The 18,072-nt window shown below is 34.8% G+C and overlaps 1 long non-coding RNA gene across 1 annotated transcript; it reads right to left on the reverse strand.

Annotated features, from left to right (window-relative positions):
* Positions 1–15,999: 15,999 nt before the first annotated feature.
* On the reverse strand, positions 16,000–16,889 carry LOC110674429. Its single transcript, XR_002498855.1, has 3 exons — positions 16,771–16,889; positions 16,556–16,696; positions 16,000–16,467 (listed from the first exon to the last, which is right to left on the reverse strand). It is a non-coding gene; the product is annotated as an uncharacterized LOC110674429 (long non-coding RNA).
* Between the last annotated feature and the right edge of the window lie 1,183 nt (positions 16,890–18,072).

Raw genomic sequence — 18,072 nt, forward strand, 5'->3', positions numbered from 1 at the left:
AGTTTTCGTTACGTCACTGCTGGCAGTCGAAAATTCTGGTGGCATTATTCAACGCATTATCATTGATGTATCAAAATATGTTCAATAACTAAAATTTAGTTAATGCGATTTTTTTTTCCTGTGCAAATCCAAGATAAGAGCAAATGGGACTCGTTATCAAGCATGGGAAACATTCACTCGAATATTGCTTTTTTCTCGCTCACATCCACAAGCGGTCAAGAGCGAGATAGCCGTTTCTCCGACCAAGCTGAGTGTTTCAATTTCCAATGCGCTTTCTTCTTGTTCACCGAGCGACAAGTTAGACAAAAACGGCAACAGAATGATTCACTACCGACTCCTTATGCTGAAGGCATCCGATTGCTGTAGCGAATGATTCTTTACATTCCGATTCCGCACGAGTGGCATTCGTATTTGAAAGCTGAAGCAGGATTGCCACTAGATTTTTGAAAATGTCTGGCGAGTTCAAAATAAAAAGTCTTGCAAAGTCTGGCAGACACCATTGTGCAGGTATACTAATAGACTCGAATTTCAACAGTAACAAAAAAATATACAACACAGAAAAAAAATCTAAATTCACATCAGCACTAAAACATGGCCTTTTTTCAATGTTTAAGTCTGTATTGGAAAACATTTTAGTATTTCAGCTATGGTATTTATAAAAAAGTCCCTTATGTTTGTTTACATTATGGAACATAGATACTTATGATTGTACAAAGTCAAAATGATGAATCCCTGAGAAAGTTTCACCATGTATGTTTTCAAAACTTTATATAAAATTTATTATTGAGAGTTGATCTGGACACAGTTTAAACTACTACCGTCATTTTTTTCAATGAACAAAAGAATCTAGGGTAAATATGATTTAAATTCTAAAATACCATCGCATAATAAACAAAGTCACTAGGATAACCCCTCTACTGCCATCATCATTTTTCTACCATTAAACAATATTTTATTCACGATGACTTTTTTGTTTTTCAATAGTTTAGCAGTTCTAAGAAACTCTTTTGTTTTTGAAATCTGTATCGCTTTTGAATCATTGGTTATATGGTTTTAAAAATATTCCAAATTTCTTTGGGGGAATGACATTCTCCATATAAAACTCCTTTGGCCGCCATTTTGTTTTTACTCAATTTATCAAAAAAAAAAAAATACATGGGCAAAACAATGTCAGGTTTTAAGGCGATTCTCTCAAAAAAAAAAAGATCGGTTGAGTTATCTTCAAGAAAACTAAAAATTACAAAATGATGTTTTTCGAAGTTTTCAAGATCTCTTTACAGCCAGAGTGGAACCATACACAATTACTCAAAAACGATTGCACCAATTTACTTCATTTCTACACAACAGGCTCTCATCAAACTATTGTTTTGAAAAACGAATTTACCAATCATAAGAAAAATTCTAAATCCTGCGTAATTAAAGTAAGTATGGCTAACCGTCGGAATTTGAAAAAGTCTTGCAAAATGAGTAGTTTGTCTTTTTGTCTTTTCCTCGATCAAAAGTCTTGCAGTGCCAGATTAATCTGGCATAATGGCAACCCTGAGCTGAAGAGCGTTCACTGACTGGTAATACACAAGGTGAAATGTTTCAGTGAACGCAAAATCTGTACATTTCGCTGGAAGCTTTCAGTGATCGAATGGCGAACGCGTTCTTTCGTGTCTCCAATTTAGGAGAGGATAGGTGCTCTCTCCGCTCCGTATATCTTTTCATTTTCGGTTTATCTCAATCGTTTACGATTCGTCGGGATTGCGCTCAATCTAGTAGCGTTCGGCAGTCATTGAACATTCGGTGGCAGCAGATACTTTGCAGATATTTTATCGGTAGCGTTCGGGTGAGTGAGTGAATTTTCCCATGCTTGCTCGTTATCCGAGTATTTCTCTCACAAAACGCTAATATACCCGCATACCAGTCCCATTACTTGGAACTCACTTACTTTGTTATCGCGGAGGATGACATATTTATTTTGAAGTTTAAAAAAGATTCTAAGACACCTTTCCTTTCGGAACTATGAGTTCTTGCATCTTTTCATTGCAATATACACTCGAAATTATTAAACTGTGTAATGCTAAAGATTATCCTAGACTTGTTGGACCGGTGCGACCGACCAAAAAGAAAAAATGTCTGGATCCACTTACATTTGATGTTGGATTTGAAACAGACCAAGTTGTGAAAACGACAAGAGGCCTGATGTCAACGTAGCTGTTGGAAATTCGCTAGAGGTAGATAACCATACGTAGTGTTCTACATCCTACATTCAGGACCTTCTTATTTTCCGGCATTCGATGTCACACTCAGTTTGACCTACCTTGTCGACTGAAAATGGATATACTGCAAAAGATGTGGTTCTAGAACTCATCGCTGTCTGAGAAGTCCAAGTCAAGCAAAAATAAGCAATATTCTTGAATAAAGCTGATTGGAACATCTGTAATTTGTATTATTTCTACTTTTAATGTGATGGAAACTAAAATGTACACAGTCAAAAATAATGAAGATTACACGTCATGTAAACTTCATTTATGCGATGTAAACATAACGTCATTTAAATTTAAGTCTAGAATCATGTAAATTTGTGTTATATGTCATGTAATCACACAGAATCCTGCTGGATTAATGACATATAATTGAAGTTTACATGACAAATCATGAAAATATCCATTATATACCACGCTCCAATTATGTGCATTATATGTGTCAGAAATTTACACGTTTCGTTCGAACTGTGTAGGATTACAGAAATCCTTACAGTAATACTCTTGGTAGTATTTCATCGTAATTTGCTGATGGGACTGTTAAGCGGGTATATTCAATATGGGACGCACATGGTTTGGTATTTTTTTCGCATTTTGTCCATACAAAAACATAATTTTAGGAATGATTCCGAAAAGTACACTAAAAATAAACACTATTCATGGAGCTAACTCAAATGTGGCGAAAATTGAAATGGGACTGTTATGCGAGTATGGGCAGTATAGGCCCTATTCAAAAGTTAGTCTCGAAAACTTGTTTTTTGAAAATAAAACATAAAATTTGTATCACAAAACTCATAAATACGACATGAGATGGAAAAATATTTTTGGCCGCCAGTCTGTATGGAAACCGCCCATAGTGTATCGCTTTGGGCGCTATTCAAAAAGCGCATGAAATCGACGAAATATAACACAGTGCAGTGGACACAAAAAGCAAGCAAAGCTCTATAAATTTTGTTATTTTATTTAATGCACCGAAAATCGGGGATGCATATGTGCTGCGCATAGGAATGCTATTTTCCCGCTCTGCGTTCGGTTCCGTATACAAGCTTATTCCATTAACCTCCCCAGAACACACCATCCATGCATTCTTCCCACGTGTGTGTATGCATTTACTGTTTTGTTTCTGCTTCTGCCGTTTCTGCTTTTGCTGTGTTTACCCATTTGATCAATCAAAGCAAATCAAATGGTTTGCGTAGCCATTACTGTTAGAAATACACATTGTGCATCAACGTCGCGATCTAACTACTATTTTAGCTTGACCATTGATGATCATGATGGTGCCACGGTGTGTCTGAGATCGTTATCCTTGCAGTCCGCGACTAAAAAGCAAAGTCATGTTGAAGGTGTCTGGGCTTGATTCCAGGTCGGTCCCGGATCATTTCATAATGGAAATTTCCTTGGCTTCCCTGGGCATAGAGTTGCATCGTACCTGCCACACAATATACGAATGCAAAAATGGCAACTTTGGCAAAGAAAGCTCTCAGTTAGTAACTGTCGAAGTGCTCATTGAACTCTAAGCTGAGAAGCAGGCTCTGTCCCAGTGAGGAAGTAAGAAGAAGTTGTTTATGTTTATGTTATTTAGATCCCATTCTTTCCAAAATGATCATTTTTTAAATAGTTCCTGGGATCATAACTCACTTGTTTTTGTTAATAACGTCTTTGGTCACACCGTGGATGATGACGGGATGATGGTGGATGGGAGAAGCACCAACAGCAGCCCCCAGTCAGTGAATGGTCGATAACTGTAAACAAATCGCAGCAATCGCCGCGTTGCTGCCGGTCTATGGATCTGCACCACTCTCGGACGCTTTCCTCTAGCGTGCATTGGCAAAGTAGGCTACGATGCCACGGAGCGGTTTCTTGCTCTGGCTGCTATTTTCGGGAAAATTTATACGAAAATGGCCATGATTACCGATAGGCGGAGTGCATCGACCAGATTCACCCAAATTCTTCGGGAGTGTTTACTTTAAAAGCCAAATAATTGTAGCAAATTATTGTGAACGCGTGAAATGCAGTCAAGATAAAAATGATCCAACTCAGACGGAAAGATATGAAGCTCGTGGAGCAGAACATTTCTGCGCTTGGAACAATAAGTTCTCAATGTTAGATTTGTATCCAGAGACTTGGCTAACTCATCTCAGTAAACAAATAGCGGATCCGAAAAAGTACATATTTACTAACACAAACGGGACAATGATAACACTGCGGAACACGTTTTTGTCTCCAGCACCAAAATACCACTATTCACTTAATTAAGGGTGGCTGAATCCATTGCCGTTTTCAGAAATATCATAGCACGTCTAGTTTTTGAGATATTGACTATTGAAAATGCAAAATTTGACTATTTTAGCCAACTTGCATGCAAGTTTGCCAGCTTGTAAGGTAATATATTGGCTTAATTTGCCACAGAATTCAAACTTTATGTGTATAACAATACTTATCATCAAAGTTTGTATTACTTTCGATACGAAAAAGTTATTTTTTGATGGTTTAGAGAATTGTTGTATTTTTCCATATAGAAGAAACGAAGAATTTTGTATGGAGACTGCAAGCATGTTGAAAAAATCGGTTTAATCGAAATTTAATCGCGCAATTTCAATCAAATTATGTCTGAAATGAAAGTTCAAGTTCTATTTTGCATGTTTGGTGGATTAGATTACAAAAAAGTATGATAAATTGTACTTTAAATTTCATGTAAACATTAATAAAACCAGCGTTTTATACAACTTTGGCGACCTGTAGCTAAAAATTGTGACGTGCTGGAACATTTCTGAGAATGTCACCAGATTCAGCAACCCCAAATCTACTAGAGACACATTATTTGATCCTTGAGACACGCAAAAATGTCATTTTTGTTACGCTGTGTAATTACTTTGGATTTATTTGCACACATACGTTGGATTATTTAGTAGAACCATTAGCCTAAGAATGCTAATGTCGAGACAATTTGAGTGTCCAAGATCAATATAGTTTGAAACGAAATGCCGGTTCGAGTACCGGAAATAGAAATGGCCCTCGCATACGGAAGTTTGGTTTGCAGTTCATCCTTTACTGCCATATATGTATCGTTTTTTTTTTGCAAGCTGCCAAAGGTCATCCTAAGCATTCCGACTTTCAAAAAGGGCTTTGAAAGCTTGCTTGATGGACTTCCTGGAGCAAAGTCCACGTTTCATGTCTGTGGTGCGTGAACGAATCTGTTTTCGCCAACAGGTTTTTCTGTAGACCATAGTAGGCTAGGCACGACTTCCACAGATGATACGGCTTTGTGTTTCAGGCGAAGTAGCCGTCATTGACATCTGTACTAGGCATCGATGGTTATGGCTAATTCTTCTAACGATTGCGAAATGAAGAAAATCGCTTGGTTTTGCATCGACATAGCTGAAAAAGTATCAGCATACTTTCTACATGTAAGCTCAAGTAGTGATACTTTTCTGATTCAATATTGGGCTTCGTGGCCGAGCGCAATGTTGAAAACCAAGCACGAAAGTCTTGTCTTGTCTTAGCCTTTGGTAGGATTCCATCGTAAAGATCGTCGCGCGATCTTCCACGAATTTGGAAGATCTTTGGAGGCTTGTGCAGAAGCACCTCCAATGATCGACTTGATGGGGCATGTGGGGGAGTTGCAATAATCATTCATAGACGTATAAAACATCAACTGTTTTTGAAGTTCAGGTGTTTCTGTTTTTGAAACTTTAGGTGTTTCTGTTGAAACACAGTTTGGTAAATATATTTATCCTCGGATTTTTTTAAACTCCTCGTAAAAGAAATTCAAAAATGAAGGACGAACCCAAAAGGATCCTTGGCCAAGGGTGCGCCGAGAAATCCCTTCAGTGATTTTCGGGGGAAAATTCTCGCAAGTCTCTTCAGTAGAATTCTTGGATAAAACCTTGATAAGGTCCTGGAATGATTCCTGAAGGAATTCTTGAAGTATACTTGAAAAATCCGATAGAAATTTGCGGAATTTATGTGGCAATTTCTTTGAAAATTCCTCATAGAATTGACGTATATATGGGAATGCCAGAGAGATTATTACTACTAAGTAGTTTTGCGTCCGAAGTAATTCTTTCAGAAAATACTAGAAAAATTCTTGTTAGCTTGGTTATAATATTCTGTAGAGTTTCTACATGGAAGCGCTGGAAAAATTTCCCTGGATGTGTTGCTAATGTTGATTTAGAAGAAACCCAGTTAAAATTCCTGCCAAAAATGCTAAACATATTCGGGGAAAAACAATTGGGGATTGGTTCAGTGAAACCCGTCGTGGAATCATCAAAATATTTCCTCCAAAATCAAATAATAATTAGGCATCTTCAAAATATGTATCTGAGCTTACTTAAGGTGAAGCGGTGTGTAACTCAAAGAATCATTAAAATCATCATTGATGTAATAGTAGTAGTGTAGCCTTTCCATGTACATTTTCAAAACAAACAGAAAATATGATATTTGTGTAAGGCATATTCTTATGTAAACACATGGGAACATTAATAGATTGACAAGTATTGGAAATCAAAAAGATTTGATCTACTATTCAATCGTACAAATCTAGAGAAAACATTATAGAGCGGTTCCACAGAATATGACGACTTTTTTCCCAAATTTCATTTTTATATTTTTTGTTTTGGATGAAATTTTGCACATGCTTTCTTTATGCCCAAAAATGCCTTTTTGCATCATCGGCTCGTTATTTTGACTCTAGCCTTACTTTTGAGAAGGGCCTAAGAAAAAAATCCTTAATAATTTTCAAAAAATTATAACTTAGAAACGGTTTGTCCGATCAGTTTGGTGTCTTCCGCAATGTATTAGGTTATTGTTGGGACTATCTGGAAAAAAATAAACACTGTACAAAAATTTTTTTGTAATTTTTTATATATCGAAAATAAAGCTTAAAAATCAATTTTCTCAAAAATCGTATTTTTGATTTTTTTTTTTATATGTTAAAGTAGACAAAAAATGAAGTCTTTTGTACAGTGGGTCAAGATGGAGAAATCATGGACAAAAATGTTATGATTTTTTGAAAAAAAGGTGAACTTTTGAAAATGGTCATAATAAACTTTTTAAATACAGTCGACTCTCCATAACTCGATATCCAAGGGACCATCGACTTATAGAATTATCGAGTTATAGAACACATGAATACAAAAAATTCTAAAATCAAAGGATCAAATTTATGTACTTCCAATACTTTTATGATCACATTTGTAAGAAAGCAATATTATTTTGTTGATAGCATTTAAAAAATCATATTTAAAAAGCTTTTCTCAAAATTCTCGAGAAATCACTTATTTTTACTAAAAATCAATAATGTTATTTTCGGGTTTTTTCATCATTCATTACAACATGCAAGTCTTTTTTCACTTCTAAACAAGAAGTGATCTATGTTTCCCTGTATAAAAAGGATTTTTAGAGAGATATCGAGTTGTGGAGGGAAATTTACCTCTCACACGTGGCATCGACTAGTGGAGACATCGAGTTATAGAAATATCGACTTATGGAGAGCAAGATGTATGGGAATTTCAAGGGACCGAAAAATCCATCGAGTTATAGAATATATCGAGTTATAGAACATCGAGTTGTGGAGAGTCGACTGTATTTTTAAACTCTATTTTATGAAAGTACGCAAGATTTACAACAAAAAAGGTATACGGAAAAATCAGGCTAACTTTTACCGTTTTAAAGATACAGCGATTTTAATACAAAATTATGATATAATTTTCAATTTTCGGTCATTATAATATAACTTAGAAACGGTTTGTCCGATTAGTTTGGAGTCTTCCGCAAAGTTTTAGGTTATTGTTGGGACTATCTGGAAAAAAATATACACTGTAAAAAAAATGTTGTAATTTTTATATATCGAAAATAAAGCTTAAAAATCAATTATCTCAAAAATCGTATTTATGATTTTTTTATTTTTTTATATGTTAAAATAGACAAAAAATGACACAGTGGGTCAAGATGGAGAAATCATGGACAAAAAAGTTATGATTTTTTAGAAAAAGGTTTATTTTTTATTATGGTCTAAATAATTTTTTTGAATGCTTTTCGACCCGATTTTATGAAAGTACGCAAAATTTTCAACAAAAAAGGTGTATGAGAAAATTTTGCTAATTGCTACCGAAACATTTGAAAAGTTTATTATGACCATTTTCAACAAATTCACCTTTTTTTTTAAAAATCATAACTTTTTTGTCCATGATTTCTCCATCTTGACCCACTGTGCAAAAGAATTCATTTTTTGTCTACTTCAACATATAAAAAAAAATCATAAATACGATTTTTGAGAAAATTGATTTTTAAGCTTTGTTTTCGATATATAAAAATTACAACATTTTTTTTACAGTGTATATTTTTTTCCAGATAGTCCCAACAATAACCTAAAACTTTGCGGAAGACTCCAAACTGATCAGACAAACCGTTTCTAAATTATATTATAATGACCGAAAATTGAAAATTATATCATAATTTTGTATTAAAATCGCTGTATCTTTAAAACGGTAAAAGTTAGCCTGATTTTTCCGTATACCTTTTTTGTTGTAAATTTTGCGTACTTTCATAAAATCGAGTTTAAAAATATTTAAAAAGTTTATTATGACCATTTTCAAAAATTCACCTTTTTTCAAAAAATCATAACTTTTTTGTCCATGATTTCTCCATCTTGACCTACTGTGCAAAAGACTTCATTTTTTGTCTACTTTAACACATAATAAAATAAAAATATCAAAAATACGATTTTTGAGAAATTGATTTTTAAGCTTTATTTTCGATATATAAAAAAATACAACATTTTTTTTACAGTGTATATTTTTTTCCAGATAGTCCCAACAATAACCTAAAACATTGCGGAAGACACTAAACTGATCGGACAAATAGTTTCTGAGTTTTAATTTTTTGAAAATTGTTAAGGCTTTTTTTCTTAGGTCCTTCTCGAAAGTAACGCTAGGGTAAAAATGGCGAACCGATGATGCAAATAGGCATTTTTGGGTATAAAGAAAGCATATGCCAAATTTCAGCCAAATCAAACAATACAAAAGTAAACCGACATTCGAATTCAAATGGATCCGCTCTATAATTTAATGAAGGGCAACAAAATTTTTTTGTTTTTTTTATTGGATTTATCGCATAGTTTTGTTATGCACCGGCACGTGTTATATTTGCAAGAGATGACGGTGTTGCCAGGTGGTTGGTGACAGATTTTTCTACCAATTGTGTTATGCTTGTTTTCGGAACATTCGCTGCATATTACAAAAACTTTTCATTTTGCAAATAGTTTTCCATCACAAGTTCACTGATGTAATAAAATTTTTGTGATTAATTCACATGAAATGCTATGATTTTACAGATAGTAACTCTGACATCACTGCACTGAACGATCGCGATGGTTGTGCACACACGATAGACGCGTCCCGACGCATCGCACTGTGGAGCTTGTCATTATTTTGGGTGGTCCAAATTTACTCCAACCGAAAAAAAATTGTTGGAAATTTTAGACTATAAACACAGACATGTCATGGGGTCGATTTGCAGCAAATTAAAATCACTGCCATAATAGTTTTGAGTAGTGATCCTTTATAAGAGAGAAACGCGGAAGCTGACATTTCTGTCAAAGTGTGAGCCAATCGAGCAGCGAGAGCTGTCAAAGCGTGAGCCAAACGAACATGTGTTATGTTTGTTTTGAACTTTTCTTGAGGAGTAATGTAATCCGCTTGAAATTATTTCGGTGAAAGTTGTTTTGCATAGAGCAAAAAATATGAAATATTTACCTTTTTTGAATGTTTGTCAATGCGATTTGAAGTTAGTGATTTTTTCTGCTGTTTATTGGTTTGAAAATGTAGCTCAAAGACCTATAACGAAACAAAATACACTTTTTAGCTATGAGAAAGTCATGTTCGTGTAACAATATTATTCTCGACACCGAGCAAACTCAGCACTGCTGGTCTGTTGCCAAATCGTTCCATTTTACTTCCTCTAATCTCTTATATAAAGGATCATTAGTTTTGAGTGTTGCGGTTAATAAAACCTTATAAATATGTGATTCCCGTTTGAAATGTGTTCCTTTAAGGAAAGTGAATGAAAGATTTGTTTAGTGGAAGTGTTGTGAACGTAATATGAAATCCAAAACACAAATTCTTGCTGCAGAATAACAATGGAAAAGCTTCTTCTATTTACAAGTGAAATGCGGCATAAGACCGGAGGTTTTCTTTTTTTTTTTTTTGAGAATATAAATCTCATGTATATTGTCGCTAATTGATAATGCTGTATCTGAAAGTGTTGATTAAATATTGAAATTCCACCTGAAGCATTTTTCTTCGTATAAATTATTCATAAAATCAATTGATGACCAGTTATATTTCATCGATGCTGCAAATACCAATAATCATAACAATATGTTAATGATTTTAAAAGAAGCTATTTGTGATGACGCACCAAAAGGCCTTAAGGGGGCAGGATCCGTCATTGATTTCGGAATTTTCTAAAGCAGTTTTTTCGTTCAAAATCAAGAAAAAGCGTTAACGCTCAACGCTCCGTCATCGTAATCATCGTCATCATCGAAACTTCATAAGCAGTTTTTCTGTCCAAATCTAAAAATTATTCGATGAAAATGTGTTTACTGTGTTTCGGTTAGAGAATAGAATACAGTGAACACATTTTCATGTAAATTTTCTTGATTTTGAACGAAAAAACTGCTTTAGAAAATTCCGAAATCAATGACGGATCCTGCCCCCTTAAGTAAGGAGCTCGGGCTCGGTGTGAACTGCACCAACCGCACCCCCTTGCCTCGCTACTGTTTCGAAAATTCTTGCGGGACTGATGTGGAAGAAGTGAAAACTATTATTTAAAAAATCAAAATAATGAAAGCTGAATGGATTTTTTTACACCATCATCAAAGAACTTCCAGAGAGTAGCTTTTCATTCTTGGTTAATATATTTGACAAATGTTTTCAGTTTGCATATTTTCCTGTTAAATGGAAAAATTTCAAGGTTTCGTCTAGCTATCGTCGAATCAAATAGCTTTTCTCGATCAGTAAACTTTTTAAAAACGTCATTTTGAACAGAATGATGGTCCACATCAACGATACTACGAATATTTGCCAATGAATAAATCAGATTCCAACGTGGAGATTCGACTGCTCATCAACTTTTAAGTGTAACAAAATTGATTCGATCTAAAAAAAAAATCAGGAGGCTTCTCTTCTAGACATAGAATGAGCATTCTACAGTAGTTGGCATAAAGGCTTGATTGTAAAATTAAAAAACTTTCATTTTACAATATACAATTTTAGAATAATCCAAAGTTATCTGTCAAATCGTACACTTCAAGTTAATTATCAGAACTCTAAGTCTGAAATTATTTTGCATTTTGGGACCGATATTATACAACATTTTCACATCTGATTTACCTGGGTTACCTCAGGGATGTCAAAAATCTTTCTTTGCAGATGAAACAGGCCTCTTTGCCAGAGGACGAAGTCTGCGTGTCATCTATACTTAGTAGATTGCAAAAAAAGCTGGGATATATTTTCTTGATACTTGCAAAAATGGAAGAATTTTTCCTAATGTTTCCAAACTCAACTTTTGATATACCAACATATACCAAAAGCTCTTTATTTGAAAGCTTCAAGTAGACATGTTGTTATAATGTAACACATATCCTCAAATCCCGGATTTTTTTTTGCTCCCAAATGGGCACTCTAGTTCACTTTAGAAGCATTGCTGAAGACTAATGAAGCAACTGTTCTAGGTTGCCATTTCCGAAAGATTTGATTTCTGCGAATATCATTATAACGTGACTTTGTTGGCAACATTGCAACTATGGAAAGTAAGATTGCTAGACCAAGCCTAAGTTCATCAAAATTGATGCACATCAGCAAAAAGTATTGATGGGAATCCCCCAATACTAACCCTACAGAAAACCCATAGCCGCTAATGCTCATGTTTACACTAAATAAACCAAGGCAGACGTCGCGCCGGTGACCACTATATTGATGGGGCGATTTAAATTGTAACATCTGGAATAAGCAAACGTTGTCGCAAATGGAGGAAAGGAAAAAACTAGAGTGCCTGTGTTTCTTCGTGCCTCTCTGACCGATGGTTCCGGCTGATGACTGACCGTTTCGTGGTGTTTGGATTTGCCTATTTTTATGTAAATGGGTAGCACAGACAAACATACGTAACACTGGTGAAATTTCCATCGATCGCTCTTTTAATGATCATTACAGATTCACTACGTTTTAATCCTCACAATACAAAGCAAAGCGCTGATGAAGGTTCTGCCTAATTTCCCGGTCGGTCTAGGATTTTTTCTTAATAGTTAATTTCTTTGACTTTTTTGAGCATAGAGTATCATCGTACCTGTCACACGATATACGAATCCGAAAATGGCAACTTTGACAAAAAAAACTCTCAGTTAATAACTTTAGAAGTGCTCATCCGACACTAAGCTGTGTAGCAGGTTCTTTTCTAGTGGGAACGTGAGGCAGGATACACGAATGCAGACGCAGCGGTTATGGAGATTCGAGAGAAAACGGCATTAGTTGACCATGCAGCAGAAAACAACCACAAATTCAAACTAGACGATGTAAAAATTATAGACAGAGCGAGCAGATCAGCCAAACTACCAATACTTGAAAGTTGTCACATAAAAAATACTACGAACACTGTAAACAAACGAACAGACACAGACAATCTTAGTATAGTATATGCTGGACTTCTACACACCATTAAAAATATTAGGAAAACAGAACGAAGAGACCAAAACAGAACGAATGAAAACACTCAGACAACTCCCATGTACACACACCAATATGATAATATCTATACAACACAGATAAGATAGATAGAACGTAAACAGTCATTTTGAAAAATTGCATCAGTGACAAGAACAGTGGAACGAATTCCGATTTTCAATAACTCTAAGTAGTTTTCCAAACAAAATTAATAGAGAAAAGTAAGTAGGTTGAAAATCAGGGACAAAAAACGAATACCAACAAAAATTTCTATTACAGCCAACCCTAAATGACGATTGAACGTTCAAACAAACATTTTTACGATAAAACAACAAAACTTTCGGTAAATCACTATATACAACATTTATGAACATTTCTAAATAAATTGACATTACAGAATCCTTGAAAAAGGTCCAATAAGGACCGAAACGTCGGATAACGAAAACATATAGTTGTTTTTGATTAATTCAGTAGACTGAACTGCCAATTTTCAACCCAAAACATGGGAACGTAATGTCAAAAAGAAAAAGAAAAATTGTGATAAGGTACCGCGGGGCAAGTGGGAACGAAAAAACGATAGTCCAAACAAATTGTTCAATAAAATTTTCAAATGTCAATATTTTTCAAATCCAACAACACAATCACGTTTTGGCAACATAATTGCTGGTGTGTGCATGAAACTAATGGAATAATTTCGAAATTGTGAAAACCTTGGAAGAAAGTTTTAGAATAGGTCGTATGAATAAACTGAGCAAAAGCTTTTACTTTACTCAAATCCATTTGTCAAATCATTTTCTTGAGCATTTACTCAAGTTGGCATGATAAAACTGAGCATTTGAGCATTTACTTTTCGAACATCCAAATTCGTATGAATAAAGCGGTAAAACCTGAGTAAATGCTCAGAAAATCCTGAGTCACCTACTGACCATGCTCAGTTGGTAACAAACCATCGCGAAAGATACTTTTAAATTTGTAAATATGATAAAAATAGGAGACTGGAACACTTTCAGGACGAATAGTTGTAATCTGAGTAATTTTTCAAACATCCTGGTGGAATATCAAAAACAATTGGTCGGTGTTACGTCACACCAGAGCAAGTTTTATTGATTGAATTTGAGAAAACGTACATATCAAAATTCATAGAATTGGAATCTTTTTAAAGCGAAATTATCACATAGTCCGATCTGATGCCGACCTATTTATAGAATAATCCCTAGGTAATTTTTTCATTAAATTATTGGAAGAATTCTTGACGTATTCAGTAGGGTGATCAAAGTAATTTGGACAGACCGTTACACGTATATAGTTTAGCCATTTACGGCAAAATCAAATGGAGGTGGCCAAATTATATGCGGGTAACGCTCTGCCCAAAAAACATAAAATACCTTATACTTGTTTGAATTGAAGGAAAAAAAACGTTAAAAAGGGCTTTCGAGAAGTTCGTTAATAAACTTTTCTCATAAATTCCATTGAAATTTCATCAATCTTTATATATTAATACGAGTTCCAAAATTTTTCGAGAGTCCTCTAAAAACTCAGCTTGAAATTACTAAAAGGACGCACCTTTGATTTACTCAAGATATAATTCTATGAATACAAAAAAAAATCGAATGGCGATGAAGCTTTTGTTTTTGGTTTATATATTTTGTATCATTTTTTCACAAGTTTTTCAAGACTCCGTGTCGATTTTGTTATAAACGTTCAAACCACATTCCTTGGATTTCTACATTCTATGAATTTTCAGGATTACTTATGAAATTTTGTAGAATGTATTTCTAGAAAATATTTGGAAGATCTTGATTTGATTCCTAAATTATTTTCTCAAGTAAATCCTTAAAGAATTCCAGGATAGAAACCCAAAGATATATCTTAAAGAGTTCTCTAGAAGAATCTCCATAATTTATGTAAAATGGAGAAAAGATAGACTGGATAGAATCATTTAAAAGTTTATAGAAAAAATCCATAATTAACGCTTGCAATAAACTCAATGAAATTATTATCAAATTCAAGTAGAAATTTGTGAAAAGATTTTAAAAGGAATTTATCACAGTATTCCTAAATAATTTCTAGAGAAATCACTTCGAAAATTGTTATTGTCATTAGAGGAAATTATTTTGAAGGCTCTCTAAAGAAATGATATTTTGAGAGGTATTTTATTTTCACTGAAAAATATCTAGATTGACCACTGCAAAAATTTCTTGAATAAATTCTGGAGATTTTCTTGAAATAATTTCCTCATTCTTCCTCGAAAAAATCTTTTAACATTTTCTGTAAAAAAAATCTAAGCATATGAAAAGTGAAATTTTTAAATATTTGGAAGAAAATCATTGTACTTTTTGAGAAGTCCTTAAAGTAGTTTATGCAGGAAAAATTGAAATAACTGCTGTAACATTTGTAACAAATATGCTCTAGTGTAGCAGTTTTTTCGTGTTTTTCTAAAAATAAATTCAAGACCTACTTGTAAAATTTCTAAATAAATAGATGTGTCTACTGAGAATGTCAAATATTTGTAGTATCTTTTTGAAATCTTTAAGATAAGCATAAGAGTATAAATTTCCGTGAGAATCTGTGGAGAGATTACTGAGAGAATCTTGAAAAAAAATAGGAAATCTCTAGAGTAATCCCTAAAAAAAATATTTAAATAATTCTTCGGTAAATATATTTTTAATTATTCCTATAGAAATTATTATCATTTATATTCGAGTTAACAACAGTTTTGGAATTGCTACCTTGAAATAAAAAATGGCCCTCTACTTAAGATTGCTTTTGAAATTTGGCCCGCAGTTGGTGTAGGTTATTGAGAAAATTCTTGGAAAAATGTTGGGAATCTCTAGAGAAATGTTTCAATGGTTTCCGAACTGATTCGAAGAATCCTTTAATAAAATTAGTTTGAGGTACCTAATTAGTAGTATAGTAGACAGGTTCTTAATATATTCGGCAGTCAAGATTAAAGAAAATCCACTAGAAGTTGTCTTTGCCATCAACATGGCTGTTCGAGGATGTTGGAAGTATTTAAAAAAATAAGCGTGCGATTAAGTAGCATAGTTTATGTATTTTTTCAACGGACATAGAAGGGTGGAATGCGTGCCCTATTTGGTTTCGCCCATGTTCCTGTGAATGGCCGAGGTATTTCACGTCGACGACATCTCTGTTTGAGCAACGCCAGTGCTTTGTCCTATGGCTTCTCTGGTGGTTGTCATTCCGGTCCTCTATGTCGTGTTGAACTCACTCATGATAGCCGAATTGTCCGCGAAACATTTCGCCAGTTTGTTCTGTTCTTCCTATTGATGGCTTGCCCTTGAATGAACAGTGGATCCATTTTGCCGCACGGAATCTAACTCCCTTGTATTGTTGATGCTAAAGTTGCTGCTGGTTTGGATTCTGATGCCGTTGCTGATCTACCCCCTTGGGACTCCGATTGATGTTGTTTGGTGAACTCAGGTTTGTCCCTGTGCACCAATTCCACTGAAAGACACGGTCACCTGCTTTGTCGTAGCTGTCTATCCAACGGTGAGGGATGAGAGACAAAAATAATAAAATTATTACCGTTCCAGACGGCACAGGATGATTTTGAATTTTTGCACTTACCGACGCATTTCCGGCAAAAGTTATGCTGAGTTTCACCGGGGAGTTTGGCCCCATCAGCAAGTGGCAGCGAACTAAAAAAACAGTTAACTCCCGGAAAGGCACTTCGGTGTGTACGATTTGCACCGCTGGACTTCTTGCACCCTGAAAATATTGGATAGCCAAAACAAAAACAAAATTTTGACAGAGTAAAAGCTATGTTCGAATTTCGAACTTACTCTGAGTAAAGTATTGTTTTATTCATACGGTTTTAAGTAAATGCTTAGAGACTTTACTTTGCTCAAGACGAGTTGAGCATGAGCAAGTACTCGGTTTTATTCATACGACCTAATGAACCAAAGGACGCAGTTACCTCGCTAAGCGGGGCAAGTGGGACACATCCAGTTTCATGCGTCAATCCACATCAGTAAGTCAACCATTACAATAATAGGATTGATAAGTCATAGATTTTTAATTTTAAGTACATATTTGATGTACATAAGGGATCAACCATAAAATACGTTACGTTTTAGGAAGAAATCATTTGTTTAATAGTATGTTAGCGTTAGCGTTAGCGTAGTTACGGTATACCTCGTAGATTGGATACTAGCAACATTCATGTTTCTTTTTAATAATCTCATCCTGACTACTTTCAAGAACAAGGCAGGGGAGTATACCTTGTTCAAATCATAAACAAGAATACTAAAAGCATGAATATCGCTATTCCCGGCCACGCCCATCTTTACAGTAACTTGGGATAGGGGAAGGAAATGTTGATGTAGCTTTTACTTAATGAGAGGCCACCGACTCAGCGACACCCTCATAAGTGCTACGGAGTTGGAGGTTGGGGAAGGTATATTGTCAGGATTCGCCTAGAAAGCTGGCGATAGACCATCAATATTTGTTGTTTAAGCGTTTTCAAATTAATCTTTTAAATGCCGGCAATCAAAAGAGAAAACAATAGCTTATTTATAGTATAAATAGTATTTCACGAAATGCTTGTCGATTGTGCAGTAACATTTTTGCTCAATAATCAGTAAAAAGCATCCCTCCAGGGTCATCGGATTGTATAAAATAACGATACGCGTAAAAAAAAAAATCACGCCTATTGAAAAACTGTACTGGGTGGTACTGTATTTTTAGATAATCGAAAAACGAAAGGAAGCGCGTTCGAACTAAACACCCTAGGATAACACAGTCGGTTTTTCTGCTCAAAATTATACGAAAAGCAGAATCGATCCCTCCAGGGTCATCGAACGGTTAAAAAGCATCCTCAACCGATTGTTAGTTGCGTAACACCCGCCCGGACAGAATGCGCAATAAGCCATTTTATGAGACGTTTCGAATCATATGTTTTTTGTTTGTTTACCAGCTTTGAAACTTGCTGGCGGGCCCATTTATTTACGTTTCTTCTAGTGCCACATTTGGGAGGAGCTCATTCATTAATGGCGTTCAACGAGATTTTCAATCTTCCCCATTAAAATTAAAATTAGCAGGCAGGGAAGAATTTATTTCATCTACTGGTAACATCAGACATGTAA

This window comes from Aedes aegypti, chromosome 1, assembly GCF_002204515.2.
Source record: "Aedes aegypti strain LVP_AGWG chromosome 1, AaegL5.0 Primary Assembly, whole genome shotgun sequence".
NCBI classification, from domain to species: domain Eukaryota; kingdom Metazoa; phylum Arthropoda; class Insecta; order Diptera; family Culicidae; genus Aedes; species Aedes aegypti.